A 21,314-nucleotide genomic window follows, 5' to 3' on the forward strand; every position below is an offset into this window, starting at 1 on the left:
TTTTCTTTTTCATGTCTTGGGAAAGCATCTCCTAATACTAAAAACCTAATTCCCTGAACATCAGGATTTGGAGAATCACTGTGGTTGATCAGACATATCTTTGTCTGGTAATGGCAGCTATTTCCATTAGCTCTGTCGGGAGCACACAATGCTGCTATTACAAATTTCTGTTTCTGATGTTCATTACAGAAAAAGCTGGGAAAACATGAGCACGAAAGACTACAGAATAGCATTTGTTCAAAGAAGTTACCACAGAGCAAACACATAGCAGCCGACAAGTTATGTTGGGCCCCAACAGAAATAAAGGTGAGACTTGCTCATGATTTTTCTCACTGATGGTCACAGCAGGCACTGTTAACCAAGCAGAACAAGTCTTTGTCCTCTTGGTATTCACATGCTGTGTTACACTGGTGTTCAAACTCCTAGAGCCCAACAACGAGGCTTTATAGGCATTTACACCCTGCTGAGAATCCAGACTCTGTTATGTCTAATAGCAAGTTTTTAGTAGTTGGTCAATATGTTTGAGATTAATTAAGGGACACATCTGATGTTCATTTGGCAGATCTCTGGGCTTGCTATTGGTGTTGCAGCCGATGAGATACGAAAGCCTTGTGAGTCTGAGTGAGGGTTTAGCCTGGCCAGAAGGCCAGAAAAGACCAGAAGGTGTTGGAAGAGAGAGGAAAGATGTGGCTACCAGAGGGAGAAAACCCACGCAGGAAGACTTCATGATGTGCAAATTGGTCATCATCTTCTTCCCTGCATAAAACTTCACGGACATTTTATTACTCATCAGACCTTTCAAGGTTGGATATTTGGGATGATAGGGTAAAGTTACCAAATGCTAGGTTTAACCCGAAGATGGGCAAAACACAAGAACAGACACATGGTACAGTAAGTAACTAAAGCATATTTTCTTTGTTGCTATTGTTTTGTTATAAACACCATGAAATTGCTCTTTCTAATAATGAATTGGGCTGGGTGACCACTTCTCTATTAATTGAAGCACACTGGTAAATGCTGGAAGCAGTTTTAACTTGCTTTAACATATACTTCTAATTACCATCCAATATCTATTTTCTACTTCCTCCATAAAAACAAAACTCAGAGTTCTAATTTAGAGTGATGATATAACTAGCCTTCCACGACTTTCTCAAGCCTTCTTTTCAGCAAGGTATGGGCATGTGAATACTTAATGTCAATAAGACATATGCAGAAGTATTGCATGGGGTTTCCAGGAAAGTGGTTGAAGGGGTGTTAACTCAGTTTCACAGACTCTGTTTTTGGTTCTTCCACTTTCCTACTGCCTGTGTTGAAGAAGAGATAGCGTGAACACCAGATGTCATGTTTGTACAGGAATCAACCTTGAAGATAGAAGCCTTGTAGTAAAGACATTTTAGGAGAAAACTAGGAATTAGGTGGCTGAGTAATTCATCAAATCATCACATGAGTCTTGACAGCCTACCTTTTACATGTCTTTGTCTCATGGTTATTTTGAGTTTTCTCCTTTATGCAACCAAACGAACCATAATTTATATAATCATAGTAGCCCTTTATAAACAATCAAACATTATTGCTTTTATATTTAAAAATAAGGAATTCTGCTTACAAATGATTCCTAAGTATTTCCAGAGATTTGTGGACATACATGCCATTAATACAGTAATTTTCTTAATTTTATTCAAGTTGTTTTTATTCACGTAGATAGTTTATTATTTTATATGTGTTTAAGTCAACTTTACAGCTTTTCCCAGTGATCATTTTGAGTTTATCAAAATAAAATAAAATGCAGTCATTAATAAACATTTACTTATATTTTGGGATGAAATTTTAAAATTTAATTTTATTGTGGTAAGACCACAACATGAAATCTACCTTCTTAACAAAATTTTAAGTGTACCATAAAATATTGTTAACTATAAGTACATTGTTGTATAGATATCTAGCAGTTATTAATCTTGAGTAACTGAGACTTTCACCTGTTGATTAGTAACGCCCCTTATAATGCTTTTATTTTTAATTTTTTTGAGGAACCTCTATACTGTTTCATCAGAAGCTGCATCATTATGCATTTCCTCTAACAGTGTAGACAAGTTTCTATTTCTTCACATGTTGTCTAACAACTGTTCTTTGTTTTTTTGATATTAGTTATTCTAACAGTATTAGGTGATGTCACATTTTGGCTTTGATTCTCATTCTTTGATGATTAGTGACATTGAGCATCTATTTATATACTTGGCCATTTGTACGTCTTCTTTGAGGAAAGATCTGTTCGAGTCTTTAGCCATTTTAAAAACGGATTTTAAGGGTATTTTTGCTATTGAATTGTAGGAGTTTTTAAATATGTTTTACAAATTAGTCCCTTAATTGATATATGCTTTGCAAATTATCCAATTCCATAGGTTTGTTTTTTTTTTTTTTTACAATTTTTTTTTTTCTGTACAGCTTTTTAGTTTGATGTAGTTCCGCTTGTCTGATTTTGCTTTTGTTGCCTGTGCTTTTGGTGTCATATCCATGAAATGATTGCCAAGACTACTGTCATGTAACTTTGCCCCTATCATTTCTTCTGGAAGTTTTGAGATTTTAGTTTGTTTATGTAAACCTTTAATCCATTTTAAATTGATTTTTGTGTATGGTATAAGGCAAAGCTCTAATATTATTCTTTTGCATATGGATGCCCAGTTTTCCCTGCACCATCTGTTGAAGTAACTATCTTTTCCCCATTGTGTATACTTGGCACTCTTGACCAGTTCACAATATATGCATGAATTTATTTCCAGGCTCTTTTCTGTTCCATTGTTCCATGTGTCACAATTTACATCTATTCATACTGTGTACCATTAACATATTTTAAAATTACATTTATTTATAATACTTTTAAAACTTCTTCTAGGATAAAAGTGACTTATCCAACAGTTACAATCAAGGAGTATTCTGTATTTGTCTATAAATTTATCTTTACCAATGAGTTTTATACTTTCTTATTTTATTGTGCTGCTGTTTAGCATCCTTTTATTTGAACTGGAAAAACTCTCTTTAGCATTTCCTGTAAGGCAAATCTGGTGGTGATGAACATTCTCAGCTTTTGTTTGTCTGGGAAAGTCTTTCATTTCTGAATGAAAGTTTTGCCAGATATTGTTTTCTTGGTTGGCAGATTTTTCTTCCCTTCAGCACTTTGAACATATGATCCCACTACATTTTGGCCTGCAAGTTTCTGCTGAAAAATCAACTGATGGTCTCCTAAAAGTTCCCTTGTACAGAACAAGTTGCTTTTCTCTTACTCCTTTCAAAATTATTTATCTTTGACTCTTCACCATTTGATTATAATGTGTCTAGGTGTAAATTTCTTTGGGTTATTAGCTTATTAGGAATCCTTGGGCTTCCTGGTTCCGGATATTCATTTCCTTTCCCAGATTTGGGACATTTTTAGCCATTATTTCTTTGTATAACTTTCTGGTCCTTTCTCTTTTTCTTCTTATTCTATGATTTCCATAGTGCACACATCAGTCCAATTGATGACATACCTTAAGTTTTCTGTGCTCTTTTTTATTTCTTTTTCTTTTTGCTTCTCTGATTGAATAATTTCCAGTGACCTACCTTTGAGTTTACTGATTATTTCTTCTGCTCTTAAATTCCTCTAGTGAGAATTCTGGTGAGGAAGGAAATCTGTCCAATCCCATAGGAAGGGGGTTAAAGACAGGGAGCCAAGCAGCGTTCTCCATTGGGCCCCATTTCCACAGATACTCAGTAGCTAAGACCCACAGGCTTGGAATTCCCACCAGCCAGTGGCAGCAGGCTTGAGACTGCCTAAGTTGAATGAGCTCCTAGTGGGAGGGACGGCTGCCATCTCTGTGGCTCCAGTCGGCTGTTTTCCCCTGCCAGTGCCCAGGAAACTGGAAAAGATACTTGCACATGCATATTTATAGCAGCACAATTCACAACTGCAAAAACATAGAACCAACCCAAATGTCCATCAATCAACAAATGGACAATGAAACTATGATGTATATGTATATATATACATACACCATTTGTAGACGAATTATTGTTGATTTGGTTTCTTAATGAGGAGGGGAAAGGATGGTTCAGGACTTTCTTTTTTGCCATCTTTCTGACTTGCCATCTTCAGACTTTCTGCCTTTTTCTTTGTAAGGCATATTCTCTGAAAAATGTAATACTTTTATATCATCAGCAAAGCAATAGAAAGACCAGTTTTATCTATTATTGTAACTTTTAAATTTGATTTATGCAATCTAAAAAAAGCTGCCAACCTGGTATTCATATATATATATATATATATATATATATATATATATATATACGATGGAATAATAATCAGCCATAAAAAAGAGTGAATTAATAGCATTCGCAGCAAGCTGGATGTGATTGGAGACTATTATTCTAAGTAAAGTAACTCAGGAATGGGAAACCAAACATTGTATGTTCTCACTCAAAAGTGAGAGCTAAGCTGTGAGGATGCAAAGGCGTAAGAATGATACAATGGACTTTGGGGACTCAGAGGAAAGGGTAGGAAGGGGGTGAGAGATAAAAGACTACAAATAGAGTGCAGTGTATACTTCTCAGGTGACGGGTGCACCAAAATCTCACAAACCACCACTAAAGAACTTACTCACATAACCAAACACCACTTGTTCCCCAATAACCTATGAAAATTTAAAAAAGAAATAAAAATAATAACAATAAATAAATAAAAACCCTAGAAGAATATCTAGGCAATACCATTCAGGACATAGGCATGGGCAAAGATTTCATGATAAAAATGCCAAAAGCATTGCAATAAAAGCAAAAATTGACCAATGGGATCTAATTAAATTGAAGAGCTTCTGCACAGCAAAAGAAACTATCATCAGAGCAAAAAGACAACCTACAGAATGGGAGAAAACTTTTGCAATCTATTTATCTGACAAAGGTGAAAAATCCAGACTCTACAAGGAACTTAAACAGATTTACAAAAAAAAAAAAAAAAATCCAATAAAAAGTGGGCAAAGGACATGAACAGACACTTCTCAAAAGAAGATATTTATGTGGCCAACAAACATATGAAAAAAAGCTTGGCATCACTGATTGTTAGAGAAATGGAAATCAAAACCACAATGAGATACCATCTCACTCCAGTCAGAATGGCCATTATTAAAAAGTCAAGAAATGACAAATGCTGGCAAGGTTGTGGAGAAATAGAAATGGTTTTACACTGTTGGTGGGAACATAAATTAGTTCAACCATTGTGGAAGACAGTGTGGCAATTCCTCAAATATCTAGAACCGGAAATACAATTTGACCCAGCAATCCCATTACTGGATATATACCCAAAGGAAGATAAGTCATTCTACTATAAACCTACATGCACATGTATGTTCACTGCAGCACTATTCACAATAGCCAAAACATTGAGTCAAGCCAAATACCCATCAATGATTGACTGGATAAAAAAAATGTGGTACATATACACCGTGGAATACTATGCAGCCATGAAAAGGAAAAAGATCATGTCCTTTGCAGGGACAAGGATGGAGCTGGAAGCCATTATCCTCAGCAAACTAATGCAGGAACAGAAAACCAAACTCCATATGTTCTCACTTATAAGTGAGAGCTGGATGGTGAAAACACATAGACACAGGGAGGGGAATAACACACACTGGGGCCTTTCATGCAGGGTAGTGGGGGGAGGGAGAGCATCAGGAAAAATAGCTAATGCATGCTGGGCTTAATACCTAGGTGATGGTTGATAGGTGTAGCAAATCACCATGGCACACACTCACCTATGTAACAATCCTGCATTCCTCCACACATACCCCCATAACTTAAAATTTTTTTTTAAAGTGTTAATTGGATACAAATGCCAAGGAGAATAAACTTCCTGGGCTTGTGCGCTAAGAGAAAAAATGGTGAGAAAAAATAAAAAACCTCCTCTATTAAATTTTTCAGTTCGATAATCTTCAGTCCTACAGTTTTTATTTGGTACTTTATTATATTTTTATATCTTTATTTAAATTCTCATTTTGTTCGTGCGTTGCTCTCCTGACCTCAGTGAACATCCTTATGATTGCTATTTTGAATTCCCTGTCAGATAAATCACATATCTCTACTTAATTAGTGGTGGTTTCCAGAAAATTATCTTGTAGACGTTTTTGGAACATATTTACTCATTTCTTTGTTTCCTTTCACTCTCTGTGTTGGTGTTGGCACATTAGAAAAACAGCCATTTCTCCCAGTCTATGAAGACTGTTCTCATCAGGAGAAGACTTTCACTAGTCAGGCTGGCTGATTCTTGGGATCTCTCAAATCTTTGCGCTAGTTCAATCTGCTTTCGTTGTTCTTAGCAACCCCTAAGGGTCCAGATTATGCTTGTCCTACCCAGGGCTTTGAGACAAGTAAGACTGAATCCAGTTACCAGAGTAGCCCACATAAAAGTTGAATAACTAGATGCTCTGTCCAAACCTTTTCTCTCCAGGAAAAATCTTAGATCTTGGATTTTTGGCCTCTTCCTTCTGTACCAAACTGGGGGGATGGGGCTGTGGCAACTAGTTGCATGCTCAATCAAACCACTGTCTTGTTCTCACTGGCCCACTGATGTCTAAAGTATTCTGGTTCTCATCAGCCCTCTGAAACAGGCAAAACAGAAGCCATTTTGGGGGGTATCCCCCAGAAAAGCTGTGGCATTAGATGCATGGTCCAACTCTTTCCCTCTCCAGGGAGAAGCTAGGAGTTGAGGGTTTCCTTCCAATCATATGGCATGGGCAGGGACTTTCTTTTTTGCCATCTTTCTGACTTGCCATCTTCAGACTTTCTGCCTTTTTCTTTGTAAGGCATATTCTCTGAAAAATATAATATTTTTATATCATCAGCAAAGCAATAGTAAGACCAGTTTCATCTATTATTGTAACTTTTAAATTTAATTTATGCAATTCAAAAAAAACTGCCAACCTGGTATTCATTCTCTTTTTTAATGACATCCTAATTTTGTGGGCAGCAACAAAGGGCTCAAATAAAAACAAACAAGCAAATAAAACTACATTCAGTTGTATCTGTCAAACAGTGATGACCAAGTTTTTGCAATTCTGACCAAGTAGATATAAGCAGAGAGTAGCTGACAGAGCATTCTGAAAAACTCCTTTAAAGGAGGTGGACTCGGCAGGTTCATACCCTTTTACTTTTCACCATCTCCTTTACTCCTATCTGTTGTGAGTATGAAAGCTGGTAATGGAGCAGCCATTAGGACCATTAATGAAGAGCCAAGAGAGTCACAGAATCCTGGACTCAGATATTTTTCAGCCGCAGGACCAATGCCTGCAAGTATCTGCCTTTGGATATCTTATTGTGTGATTGGGCTCTAAACCCTCAATTTGTTTACATTTACAGGCAGTCAGGCAGACAAATTCAATCCCCAATAGTTACATGGCTACAGGGAAAAATAAATACATAAATAAAAGGGAGGTAAAATATCTATATTTTAGGAGGTGGTTTATAAGAGATGATGACTTTTCGAAACTATTTTCATGACTGCTTCCTGCACTTTTAGTTGGAGGTTGGCAGGATTTCATTTTCTCATTATCCCCTCAATCATGAGAGACGTAGTAATAATTTTATTCTCTTCTTTTTCTCTGATTCTCCAACTAAGATATTCTCATCTGGGAAAGCTATTGCTTCACCTCTTACTCATAGATAATTGAGAGATCATGTCTCCTTGTTCTTTCTTTCTTTGTTCCTTTCCCTAATATCTGACTTTTTCTTCAACATCCCATTACTTTCCTTATTTTCTAGCTTTCCCCTTTGCTTTTCCCCCTTCTCTTATCTTTTCTCCATCTGTCATTTCTTTTCTTTAATCTGTATTTTTATTCAATGCATTTTAAAATATATATTACAACTGCTAGAAAAATAGTTATTATTTATTATTTTTTTCATCATCCCAAATGCTTGAGTTACTGAAATTTGGGAAAATACAAAAAAAAAAAGGCATTTTAGCAGTTTAACAGGTAAACACAATGACTAAGGACTAAGGGTTATATATATATAGCCCTTGAGTATATACACATATATGTGTATGTGTGTGTGTGTGTGTGTTTGTGTGATATTGGTCAGTGTTCTTCAAAGAGAGGTTTTGTTACAAAATGGCAAGAAAACGTATTATTGGCAAAAAAGGAAAAAGGAAAGAAAAGAAAAAGCCTTCTTGGTACACATTTGATCCCAATGATTTTCATAGCATGATATGCTACTTACTGGTATAAAATACTAATGTGTGTGCATATGTATGAATTTAAAAATGTTATTCCAGGCTGGGCACGGTGGCCCATGCCTGTAATCCCAGCACTTTGGGAGCCTGAGGCTGGCAGATCCCCTGAGTCAGGAGTTTGAGATCATCCCGGCCAACATAGTGAAACCCCGTCTCTACTAAAAATATAAAAATTAGCTGGGCATGGTGGAGGGCACCTGTAGTTCCAGCTACTTGAGAGGCTGAGGCAGGAGAATCACTTGAAGCCGAGAGGTGGGGGTTGCAGTAAGCCAAAATTGGGCTACTGCACTCCAGCCTGGGTGACTGAGTGAGACTCTGTCTCAAAAATAAAAAATAAAATAAAAATAAAAATTTAATTCCATACCAACTTTAAAGCAAGTTTTCCCTTCTATACACCTCTATTAGACATGATGCGAGCCCTTGAAAGTGCTTGTTAACTAAAATTATTTATCTAATTCTTCAGTGATCTTGATATTGGAGATTTCCGCTGTAACGTCCACCTCTAGTTCTCTCCCAATTTGAAAGTAAAGTAAATGAAAATTGGAAGAGCCATTCACCATCTTTACAATGATTTGTGTAATAAATGGATCTTGCCATAGAGTAGTTTCTTTAGGTAAATCTGGTGGGGAAATAACATTGCCTGCAAATTATTTTATTACTTGTTTGTAACTTCAAAATGCTCTATCAGGTTTTAAAGATAATTTATGGTTTATTACCTTAGGGTCATTTCATGAGAGCAAATGTGGTTTTCCTGACATCAAAATGCCACACAGTAACTAAATGAATATAAAATAGGTGCCTCGACCAAAAGAAATTTGGTTCCGACAGCCTTGCAGTCTGAAGGGAAAATGGGCAAGAAAGTAAATTGAACTGACAAGGTGATGTAAACTGTAGATGGAAGTCTGTTACTTCATTAACTTAGCAAAAGATTTTGACTCTTCACAATACCTGTAATAATTTAGCAGAATGAGCTGCTTGGCCTCTTCGCCTCAAAAGTTATTTCCCAACATATTTCTGGAAGTAGTTTAGCACTACCAAGTCATCCTGTTGTGACACCTGGAAGTAGGTAAAAGCAAGCTGTGAAAATGCCAAGAGTGGACATTAAGAATATTTTATTGCTTCAGTTAAATTTGGAAAGAAAAGAAGACAAAAACAGCAATACTCCCTAGTGCTGTCTGTGTGGGAGCCTGTCACTCTCCTCCAAGTCAATTTCTGCATGTTCTGCATTCCCTGGAGGTCTCTTTGTCATCTTCCGCCCTGTCATCACCACTCAATCCCTTATTTAAAAAGGAGCACATAAAGGGACCACACCATCACACAAATTGTCATTGTCAAGAGGAAGCACAGAATTCTAAAGTCTTTTTATTCAGCGCAAGCACCTATCAAGATGTAGGTGCCATGAAAAATCATAGTGAAAATGGGTGGATCTCTCACTCTGTGTCAAGCACAGGCGTAAGCTTTTTATACCCAGCGTCTGTTTTATGATGTACAACAACACCAATACCCTCCTTTAATGGAATGAGTCAATAAAGGCAGAGAAAAGTTAAGTAAGTTACTCGGGGTCACAGAGCGGGTGACTGAGCCAGAATTGGAGCCTATGCTATATGACTCCAGAACTCTCTCTTAATAATGGCCATACTGGTAAAAAAAAAAAATAAAATAAAATAAAATAATAATAATAATAATTAACTATGCCTTGCTAAATGCTGACCTGGAAATTTAGCCTGTCACATGCCCATTTGTTCAGCTCCTCCTCCTCAGTTTCTTTAATTCCAGCCCTAACACTGCAAGGCTGAGAACTCCTTTAAATGAAAGGGCACATAGATTTCTAAGCAGCCTGAGGTTTCTGCCTGATATTTTTAGAAGTGTATTCCTTATAAAGCTGATCCTTTCTCAGTCCTACAGGACAATTAGAACTTGCCAGTTGAAGACACGGTGCATTATTCTCCCCTTTAACCCTGTCCTATTTGCGATTCCTTATCACAGTTCACAGGCAGCTACTGATCTGATTATTAAACAGACAATTCCCCCTGCTACTCCTGCCTGCCAGAGCAAGAGCTCTATCTGTTTGGACTAGTTCAGCCCCATCTCTTTTGGGGTGACTTGGGTGATGCTAAGCTTCCCAGGGCCATTGTGTTCTGTCTTCTGCCTCTGACTTTTTCCTTGCTACCCATGTGAGCTTCTGCTATGCTCTCTTCTTTCCTGTCCAGAAATCATGTAGTAAGTTGCTTTTTGGCTGGAGACCCTGAAAGCAGTTTGAAGCTGCAGACCGTTCCTTCCTGTGCCCTCCAGGCGTTCAAGCCTATTGAGCAAAGTTAAAACTTGCAGAAACTAAACTCTCTTGTTTTCATAGCCCTTGGTGGTCTCTAGATTTGTCAGAGGCTTCCAAAATCACTCTTGAGAGGAGAAAGAGATGCAAGAACAAAATTAATAATAAAATCACTATGCCTCCCCTCCCACTGGTTGCCTCATCAAATTTAGAAATTGCTATAGCAATCCATCCAATTAGGCCATAGTGACTTAGTAGTGGAGTCTACCATACTATAAGGGATCCCATTTAGTTTATTATTTTCAAGTTACTTCTTTTAACTAAGCAGGCTGCTAAGTTCAATCAAATATAAAAATAGCAGGGTAATTCAGAAAAGCATCTAACTTGTCTATTGCTTTTAGCCAATTGGCCTATTATGAGGCAGTTATGAAATCTATTATTTGCATATTGGTTGACTGAATCCGGGAACCAGGTTGCCAGTGGTTTCACTTCAGATTGATTCTGGGTGAAATACCCCAAATTTTAGCCCAAATAATAAGCTATGAGATTAATTCAGAGGTGTATTTTTATTATACTCTTAAAGCTTAACATGGGGCTGCAGGTCTCTTGAAAGCCTGGCATGACTTTAGGAGGCAGGAGGGGGAAACTCATTGTCTCCCTGGAAGCACACCTGTATTAGACTTGGAAAGCCCCCTAATTTGTTGCTCTCCTGTGTGGAGTACCAAATTGATAGAAGAGATACCTTACTAGGATACAGTTTTTGGCTTAAAACATATTTTTCACTTATTTGGAATTTAAATTGGTTGCTACATTTCAAGCTGAAGACCAGAACAGTTAGTGAGCAGTTAGTGATAATCCAATTAAGGGCCTTGATGGAGCCAAGCTTCTCATTGAAGGTGACCTGCCATGGCTATTTCAAATACAAAACCTGTTACTGAAAGGGATGAGCCTTTGGCCCCTGGATGATCTCGTCTATATGCCATGGCTTCACAGGAGCAATGAGCACAAGCCCCAAGCTCTGTAATATTTTTTAAATGATGCAAAGACTGAAAAGTGTACTTTTTCTTCCTCAAAAGAATAGGCATGAATATGAAGGAGACTATTTAGGACATGCATGCATTTTAAGGAAAGAGCTATCCAACTGAGAGGCTGGGATTGTATAAAGTGAGTGTCTGTTTTGTGTCTATAAATTTACATGTTCAAAATAACTCAGAAGCCAAGAAATTTGCTTTGATGAAAAGTTGCAAGATGCATTTATTCTTGGGCAATGAAATGGTATGTCTTCAGGAAAGCTTGAGAGCTGCAGATTCTGAATACAAGACTGTAAGAGTGTGTCACAGGAAGACACCTGTCGCTAAGTGCTCCTAAAAGTATTGATAATAGGCTGAATCTGCAGATTTGGTCTTGTATAAAGTATTAAATGCCATATTTGTTGGTTAACCCCATAATAAAGGACATAGAATGAAAGAGGAAGGCCTCAGGCTACTGCTGCTGAGCAAAAGTCACTGGCATATGCAGGAAGGGTTTTGCTGTCCATGTACTTGGGGCAAGGAGCCTATTTTGTTGTGTTCTCTGCACTTGATTTTAAAATACCTCAGGCCAATATATATGTGTGTTACTTTAAATCTATAACTTAGGAACTTTCCAAATTCCATGACTGAGAATATACCAATCTATAACCCTGTGAGTCTCCAGGTCAGAGGCTTTAGCTGTATTAATCTCCAAACAACATCAGAGCCCTTAATATGAGCATACTGGATGATAAAGTAGCTTTTCATCATTGAACTGAGTGCTGTTTCAGATGAGTGCAGAGGAGAGTTATTGTTCCTGGCAACATATCCTACTCCAACACCTTCGTAAGAATAGAGAATAAGAATCAGAATCAGCAAACCCAATAGGATCAATCTTACAGAACACTGTTTTAGGCTTAGACTTCTGAAATTAAACCTGTATTTATTTTACCACTGTATTAGTCATGGTCCTCCAAGTCAATAGCATATGTAAATTTGTGTGTATTGAGAGGGAGAAAGTGGAGTGGGAGGCGAAGAGAGAGAGATACCATAAGGAATTGGCTCATGTGTTTACAGAGATGACAAATCCCAAAATCTACAGTCAGCAGGCTTGAGACCCAGGAAGGGCTGGTGTTTTGATGTTTATGTTCAAGTCTAAAGGCAGAACAACCAATATTCCAGTCCAAAAGCAGTCAGGTAGGAAGAATTACCCCTTATTCAAGGGAAGGTCAGGCTTTTGTTGTATTCAGTCCTTCAACTGAAAGGATGATACCCACCTACATTCAGGGGTACAATCTGCTTTACTCAGTCTATTGATGTATATGTTAAACACATCCAAAACCACTATCACAGAAACATCCAGAATAATGTTTGACAAAATATCATTGTACTGCATTGCCCAGTCAAGTTGATCTATTAAATTAACTATCACAACCATCTGGCAAAGACATTTGACATGTGCTCCAACTATAATATTAGGTGAAAACTGCCTCTAGAATGATGTCACATCTGTCTCTAATGATGTGAGGTGGTGTCAGAACACAGAAATGGACAGAGGCCTAGAATCTCATCAATATTACTGAAAATGTTTTATGATGACTTTTGTGCATGCTTGTTAATAGATGATGATGTACAGAATTTGCTTTCATTGCTTTTATTGTAACCTCATTGTAGTGAGAGCGTATGTGAGGATACTTATTGTTTTCAGCTATTTCTAAACTGCTGGAGTCTGCTCAGTGTCAACCAAGAAGAAACTCATACTTGGGAATGGCCACATTACATTGGCTTAGGCCAGATTGCAGCACATTTTCTATAAAGCTTCTGGGTGGAAAATGTTTTTTTCCACAGAAGAGGTTTTGAAATATCCTTCCTAGCTCAACAGCACCCAGGAAAATACAGATCTCACAGAACAAATGCAGGTGACAGAGATCACAGCCCCAGGCCTCAGGTTGAGAGTAAAGGCTTGCAAGATCTCACAACTATTTTTGATAATACACAAAACAGAAAGCTAGCACTGAGCAGAGGTAAGGGGAGTAAAATACAGCTTCTGTGGAAATCAGTTGCTAAAGGCTGTCTCAGGAGCAAAGAAAGAAACAAAATAAGACTTTGGAACCAAAAGAAAGATGCAGACATCAGAGCACACCCAAACAGAGAACAGAGAGAAGATTAACATTAGCCCCTTATCACATTGCCCAAAGATTATCATCAGCTCAACAGTAATCAGAACTCCAAATAAATATCAAAAGCTATTGAATTCCTTTAGAGTTTGTCATATATGTGTAAATTAAATGTTATATCATTTTTATTGCATTTCTTTTGTCTTCCTATATATTCCCCAAATAAAATGCCCTACATGTTTTGTGATGGGATGAATGAAAACCATCTTATAAAATTAGAGTCAAGATTCTGGTGCCCACAGTGGACTAGACAGATAAGCACCTGCATGCCTTGATGAACATGTAGTAGAATATGTAATTGGATACAGACCTAATGAGACTTAATTCTCTTCTTGTATATACCACCAAAGTAAAAAACAATAATCCAATAAACAAAGGAATGTGTATTTCATTCAAGGCTGAAGTTTTTAACCTTCTGGAAGCAAATTTGCTCTCTGAAATATTTTATATGTAACTTTGAATGTAAAGTCCCTTTGCTTTGGCTGAGGACTCCCCAACAGGGTTGTAAAGCAAAGGAAATTGTAGAATTACTTTATCTGTTGCCCTTTCAACTGGCTTTGTAATGCAATCTATGTTTTGAGACTTAAGGGAGGTGCTTTTGGAAGATACAGTAACTCTAATCAACCTTGCAGTATTTTCTCTACGAAATTACTACATCAATGTCTAAAATTGCATTTAAATGAAGAATAGTAGGTAACTTCCTTCCCACAATAGTCTTTTGTGTACTTGATGTCTCTTGTATAATCTATATTCAGCCTTCTGCTCATTTCTTCATATCTTATCTGCTCAGGACAGTGGGGATTTATTTGGATTATTAATGTCTCCTTTTCAGGGATATTTTTCCCCACGAGGCTATTTTGTGTTCCACTATGAGCTCATAAAGCTAATCTAAACATAGGGCACCACTGACATTAAAGGAAAAATTTGTTCAGAAAACATCCCCATGAGACTTAGAAAAAAAAAATCAACCCTCCAGGCAGATTCACAGAGTGATTTTAGGGTGAACATTTTCATTTCATGAAAAAAAACAAGACAGCTTTGATTTTTGATTTTTATGTATCACTTTTTTTCCCATAAGTTAGAGATACTAAAGATAAATATGTTTATGTGTGTGGAATTTACTCCAGATTCTGATAAACAATGTGCATATCTCTGCATATTGAGTCGAGATGGAAAACACACTGTGGGTTTTTTGTATTATAACTAAATTATGTATCTGGAGTTTTACCTCCTCAGCAAGATAAGCTTTTCTATTACATATAGGACCAAATGCAAGAATTAGGAAGATTAGGAAAGAGAAAAAGGTATCTGAGCATGTTGATAGTACTGGTTTGGAGAATTTAGCTGACACATTAAAAGAACTTTCTGAACAAGATTGGTAGAAACTCAATTTCACTTCTCCCTTGAGTTTCTTGGGTTCTGGCCATTTCTGACAATTGAAGGCTCTGGACAGGAGCTCTCTGCCCATCCGGGAGCCTATTAAAAGAAAGAAATCAAATACACATAACTGTATTTACTTCCTTTATGGCAACCACTAAAACCACTGAATAAACAAAAAAAATGTTGCTCAATAAAATGTTAATTTGAAAATGCCACTGCAGTTAAGTCCAAAGTCATTTTTCACCTTTATATCCTATCCTGTATCCAATTTGTCATTAATTACAGGGTTTTTTTCTTTAAAATGTTTTTCAACTTTTTTTTCTTGTTAGGACTTAGGACTATACTCTTTTGTTAACAACAAAAACAATAATAATAATAAACTTTAGCATGACTTCCTGCCTGAGTCTCTACACATTACAATGTAAATATTTGCAGATTAAGGCTTAAGTTCAGCTACCTAAGATAGTGTTTCAGTTGTTTATGAGAACATCGAGTACAAACTAACTTTATATTTAAGATGTATCTCTTGTGAGAAGTAAATAGTTGTGTCTTGCTTTTTATCCAACCTGATGACTTCTTTTAATTGGAGTCTATAGCCCATTTTTATATTAATATGGATCCATTAAATCTATGATTTGGTATATGTTTTCTATTTGGCTCCTCTGTTTTTTCATTAGCCTGTTTCTCCTTTCCTGCACTACAGATTGGCAGATTAAAGTAAACTCTCTTTGGGGCCACAAACTGAAAATATGTCATGGTTGCTAATGGAGCTATCTTGGTTAATTGTGTAGATGTCTATGGTAAGGGTCCATTCTCTGATGAGACTGACTTCCTGAGCTTATACTGCTCAGCTTGCCATCATTGCTGTCTGGATTCATTATCATACCGGAAAAATCAGTGCATCTACCATCACAGGCAAGGCACAAAATAAAGGGTTCTATGTTTCTGATGCAGAGATTACCATTACCACCACTTGCGTAACTTGTGATACATGCCAAAAGTTGACCCATTTGTCTTGTGATAAGAGAGGTCACCTTGTACAGGATATAGCTCTCACCTACTCTTGTAGACTGACTAGATTGCACCTTTGACCCCCTCTCCAGGCTGACAGCAGTGTTTTACCACTGTTTACGCTTTCTCTCATTATGGGTGTTTCTGTTCCTTAAAGATCAGCTGTATTTGGCCAGAGTTGTGGCCTTTCAAACGATCTGTGTATTTGGCCTTCCAGATCATTTTCAGTCTGATAAGCACTTTTTATCATATGTGTTACTTAGTAATGAGTTGATTATCAAGGTATTTGATAGAATTTCCACACTCCCTTTTATCTACTGGTACCTGATACTATTGTGCATGCATTGCATCTGCCTTCTCAAAAATTGATTGAAACTATTTCTGACTTTGTGTTTCTCACTTTCTTTTGGCTCACACACCATAGCAAGGAAATTTGGCCACTGAGTGCAGCTGCCCCCAGAAAGGGATCATCTACCTGTGACTGCTTCTTGGGTGATAATTAGGACCAAAGACGTGAGAGGTTATTTAAACCCATTTTGAAAATTCAAGATTCATCCTTGATCATTCTTGGGCCTGAAGCTTCTTACTTTCCCCTAATAATAAACACAGGTGATCTTGGTAGGTATGCCCCTTGGATGTCCAAAAGGGTGCCCAAAAAACTTAATTCTGGTTTAGCATCTTGGGTTCTTTTGTTGGATGGATCTCGTCCTGGATCATAACACAATGATCTCTTGGTTGACCGCATTGTTCATTGAGTCCCCATGCAGTGGCCCACTTCCACAAAATTGAACATAATAGATTTCTACAAATGTTATAAAAATGACCTTGTTTTTCTCATACCTGATCTTTCTAGATGAGAAATCTAGTTGTGAGCAGGAGATGATAAAAAAAAAAGGTGTTGTACTATATTGGAATTAGGCACATATATTTTGTGGTGGCAGAAAACAACATCCTGTCACCTGGGAGAAGAACACTTCAGATATGGAGGGGGACAGGAGAGAGGGGTACGTTTATCATCTCTGTCTTCCAGAATCAACTCTGGAGATTTCTTTCACAAAGAAGAAGGCCCTGATTTTCTCTCCCAGAATATTATAAGAACATTTACTTCAGCTGACCACTCAGTCTACCAAACCCTACCAGATATCTGTGAACACAATTTGATCAACATCTCTTTTCACCTTACTGAGAAGATAAGTAGAAACATATCTTCTGCACCTTTCATGTGAAACAGCCATCAACACATCTGGAGGTCTTCCCCACCCTCATTCATGTAGCCCTTGCTCAGTCCCATGAGGCAGACTAATTCCACCAAACCAGTGGGATAGACAAATGGGACAGGTTAGATTGACTGCCCTCAAGCAGGTCTTCCAGAACAATCATTTGACTCAATCATTTTAACTGAACTGGGCACTCAAAGGTCTAATGGCCAGACAGAGAGGCTGTTAGAACCCCTGTCAACCTGTGGGCCCTGACCCATGTAGGAACTACTTTGAGGGCACCAACAATTGTAGCCAATACTTTATTTCCTAGGGTTCTATGTATATTTGGTTCTTAACTGTAAGGCAGGTATAAACTGACTTCCTCCTAAAAACATAATGTCTTTACCTTAAAAGACTTTCAAGTATTTAAGAATACAAGTAGATCATGTAACTCTCATATGACTATAGAAATCTCTTCAAAATTTGGTCATCTCTAGTTACTCAGGGAAGATTTCTGGAGAAATCAGTGAGATAAATGACTCATTATTTTAGCACACCCTGTGAGCAGTTAGTTTTACAATGGAAAGCATTCAGTTAGAAATTTGTCCTTAACTTTGTTGAAATGACTAAACATACCACTTCCGCTCTAGAATGCATTTAGGTCAGCCATAACTTAAAGTCCACAATTGCCCTAGACTTCCCCCTTTTGGGTTTAAGCAGAATCTATGTATTCACTGATACATCTTACTGTACCTCAGTTAAAGTGGAAAGGCTAATGCAGAAATTTAAGAAGAAAATTACCTCAATTTCTAAGGTAGACCCTGATGGCTTAAAAGAATTTATTTAGCTGGTTGGGTCCAGCTGGGAAGAATGGTCAATACAGCAGATGGGCCTCCTCCTGCTACTTGTAGCTCTGGGGATAGTAGTCTTAATTAAATGATATGGGAAACAAAGTGATGGATTTAGTCCTAGCCTACCTTATTTAAATTAATGAGACTAGCCAACAGAGTAGCGTACTCGTGGGAAAATTCACCAGCAGTCAAGACAAAGTAGTAGCAATAAGAAGTAGATACTGTTGTGACATAATTCTACAGGGCTATCTCATAATTTTTTGTCTTATAGGGAAGGCAGTTACTGTACTTTATTCTGAACTATCTTTTAAAAGATTTTTGTATAGAGAGTAGCCTTGGAAGACAGAGAGTTTTCCTCCAGAGCAAATAGCAAGCATGCTTACTATCAAATACAGTGATGATAACATCTCTTTCCAGACCAAAGGGCTGGCATGCTTATTACCTATCATGAAATATTAGAGTTCTAAGCACAGAAACCCTTTCCTGTATTACAGACCACAGCATGTGCTAATGCTTTCTGGCTGAATAGCCCTTTGGAAATCAGGAATTGGAGGCACAGGGCAAAAAAAAAGCCAATACCTTTGTGATTGCCATTATTATTTGTAATTAACTATATTTTCCAAGCCAGAAAGCTTATATAATTTACCAGAATCCATGAAACTGTGGCAGGCTAACCTGTTAGCTTCCCAATAGACTAAAATCTCAGAGCCTTCAGAGTTGTTGACAATATAATAAGGTGAAACATCACACATAAACAGTGACACAGTTTCTGATACGATAAATAACTTCAATATTGGAAGTTATTTGGTGTCATTTCCCTTGCATATCACAACACTCAGTACAGAGTCAAAGTGCAATATGTAGTAAAAGAGGGATTGGTCAAATTTTCAATAAGATATTTAAAAAAAATTTGCTTGCCATAATGCCACAAAATAAAGATTTCAAAATATAATTGGGTGCTCAAAACAAAATAGATAGTTCTAGAATCTTTTTAGTTCAGTACATACCAATCAGATGTCAGTTTTCACACAAGTTGAATAAGTTTTGTTCTTAATTTTCTATCCAGTAGATGTCAGCAATTTTCTCTACTTCTTTATAAAGTTAATTCTTTCCTAACTCATATGTTTCAAACATCAGAGATTCTCATTACAATTAGATTTTTATCATTATCTAAAAATTTTGGTAACATAATAATCAATGTTGGCTAAAGATGATATTTTGATACAATGACAAAAGGCCAATGCTCAGCTTTATGTATCTCAATGCATCAGCCAGACACGTGAAAAAAATCTCATTTATGAAGGACATACTTGTCATATAATGAAAAGATATCATAAATTTTTGTCCTGAGTAATATTTCAGTACTTATTAAACCCATAATGTTCTCTTATTTTTACGGAAATGGAGGGAAGGGTGGAGTTTCTATTAGATTATATTTTTACATAAAATATCCTATACCCTTTCCTGTGGAAGGGTTATAGACATACTTCAAAAAGTTTGTAGAAAATAGAATTAAATGATAAAAATAAAAAATATAAACTTTATTTCTCAACATAACCTCCATTGAGCTCAAGACACTTTTGTAAGTGATAGTGCCAGCCATTCAGTCCATCTCCAAAGAATTGAGGGGCCTGGGAATTTAACCATGTCGATGCAGTCTTTTTTACATTACTAACTTTTAAAAAAAGTGTGCTCTTTATAGATTTGTTGTTTAAGATTAGGAAACAATAAAAAGTCAGAAGGAGCCAAATGAGGACTATAAGGTGGATGCCTACTGATTTCCTATTTACACTCTAATAAAATGACCTTTGTTTAATGAGAAGAATGAGCAGGAATATTGTCATAGTGGTAAAGAACCCTCTGATGAAAATTTCTGGGTGTTTTTCTGCTAACACTTTGGCTAACTTTCTTAAAACTCTCTCATAATAATCAGATGTTATCACTTTTTGGCCCTCCACAAGGGCAACAAGCCAAATGCGTTTAGCATCCCCTAAAATTGTTGCCATTACTTTTGCTCTTGACTGTTTCACAGTTGGACCACTTCCATCTCTTGGTAGCCATTATTTTGGTTTGATTTTGTCTTCAGGATTGTACAGGTAAAGCCACGTTCAATCTCCTGTTAAAATTCTTCAAAGAAATTCTTCGGGATCTTGATCCCTCTTGTATAAAATCTCCATTGAAAGTTCTGCTCACATCTGCAGTTGATCTGGGTGCAATGGTTTTGGCACACATTGAGTAGAATATTTGCTCAACTTTAATTTTTCAGTTGGAATTGTGTAAGCTGAACCAATTAAGATGTCTATGATATTGGCTGTTGTGGGTGCCATTAATCATCGGTCTTTTACAATTAGGGCATTTTGATGGTGAATATTGAGTGTCAACTTGATCAGATTGAAGGATGTAAAGTATTGTTCCTGGGCATGTCTGTAAGTGCTGCCAAATGAGATTAACATTTGAGTCAGTGGACTGTGAGAGGCAAACCCGCCCTCAATCTGGGTGGCACCATCTAATCAGCTACCACTGCAGCTAGAATAAAGCAAGCAGAAGAGGTTGGAAGGACTTGACTTGCTGAGTCCTTTCTCCCGTGCTGATACTTCCTGCCTTCAAACATCAGATTCCCAGTTATTCAGCTTGTGGACTCTTGGACTTACAACAGTGGTTTGCCAGGGGCTCTCAGGTCTTTGGCCACAGACTGAAGGCTGCACCATTGTCTTCCTTATTTTGAGGTGTTGGAACTCAAACTAGATTCCTTGCTCCTCAGCTTGCAGTGAGCCTATTGTGGGACTTCGCCTTGTGATGATGTGAGTCAATACTCCTTAATAAACTCCCCTTCATAATTACATCTATCCTATTAGTTCAGTCCCTGTAGAGAACCCTGGTTAATACCGGTGTGAACAAGATTAATTTTTTCCTCACAGATTGATGTGAATAATCTGCTGCTATGGGCTTCATCTTCAACATTGATTCCTTCTTAAAATGAACTATTCATTTGTAAATTGCTAATATCTTTAGGGCATTGTCCCCATAAACTTTTTGAAAAGCATCAATGATTTTACCATTCTTTCATCCAAGCTTCCCATTAATTGGATGTTTGTTTTGTAACAATTTCAGTAGAATTCATGTTGCTCTGATAAAGATTCTGTTTAAACTGATGTTTTATTCTTCTTAG

The 21,314-nt window shown here is 37.1% G+C and overlaps 1 long non-coding RNA gene across 7 annotated transcripts in view; it reads left to right on the forward strand.

The window, feature by feature from the left end:
* The first annotated feature begins 404 nt into the window (after window positions 1-404).
* Window positions 405-21,314, forward strand: part of LOC134735602 (uncharacterized) — a 59,643-nt gene continuing 38,733 nt past the window's right edge. For 3 of the 7 annotated variants that reach the window (XR_010118851.1, XR_010118856.1, XR_010118853.1), the window contains exon 1: window positions 419-891. This is a non-coding gene — a long non-coding RNA (uncharacterized lncRNA). Of the gene's footprint in view, window positions 892-21,314 lie in introns of all 7 variants that reach the window. The other 4 variants (XR_010118852.1, XR_010118854.1, XR_010118855.1 and 1 more) reach the window with 4 other exon arrangements.

Source organism: Symphalangus syndactylus, chromosome 22 (genome assembly GCF_028878055.3).
Source record: "Symphalangus syndactylus isolate Jambi chromosome 22, NHGRI_mSymSyn1-v2.1_pri, whole genome shotgun sequence".
NCBI lineage: Eukaryota > Metazoa > Chordata > Mammalia > Primates > Hylobatidae > Symphalangus > Symphalangus syndactylus.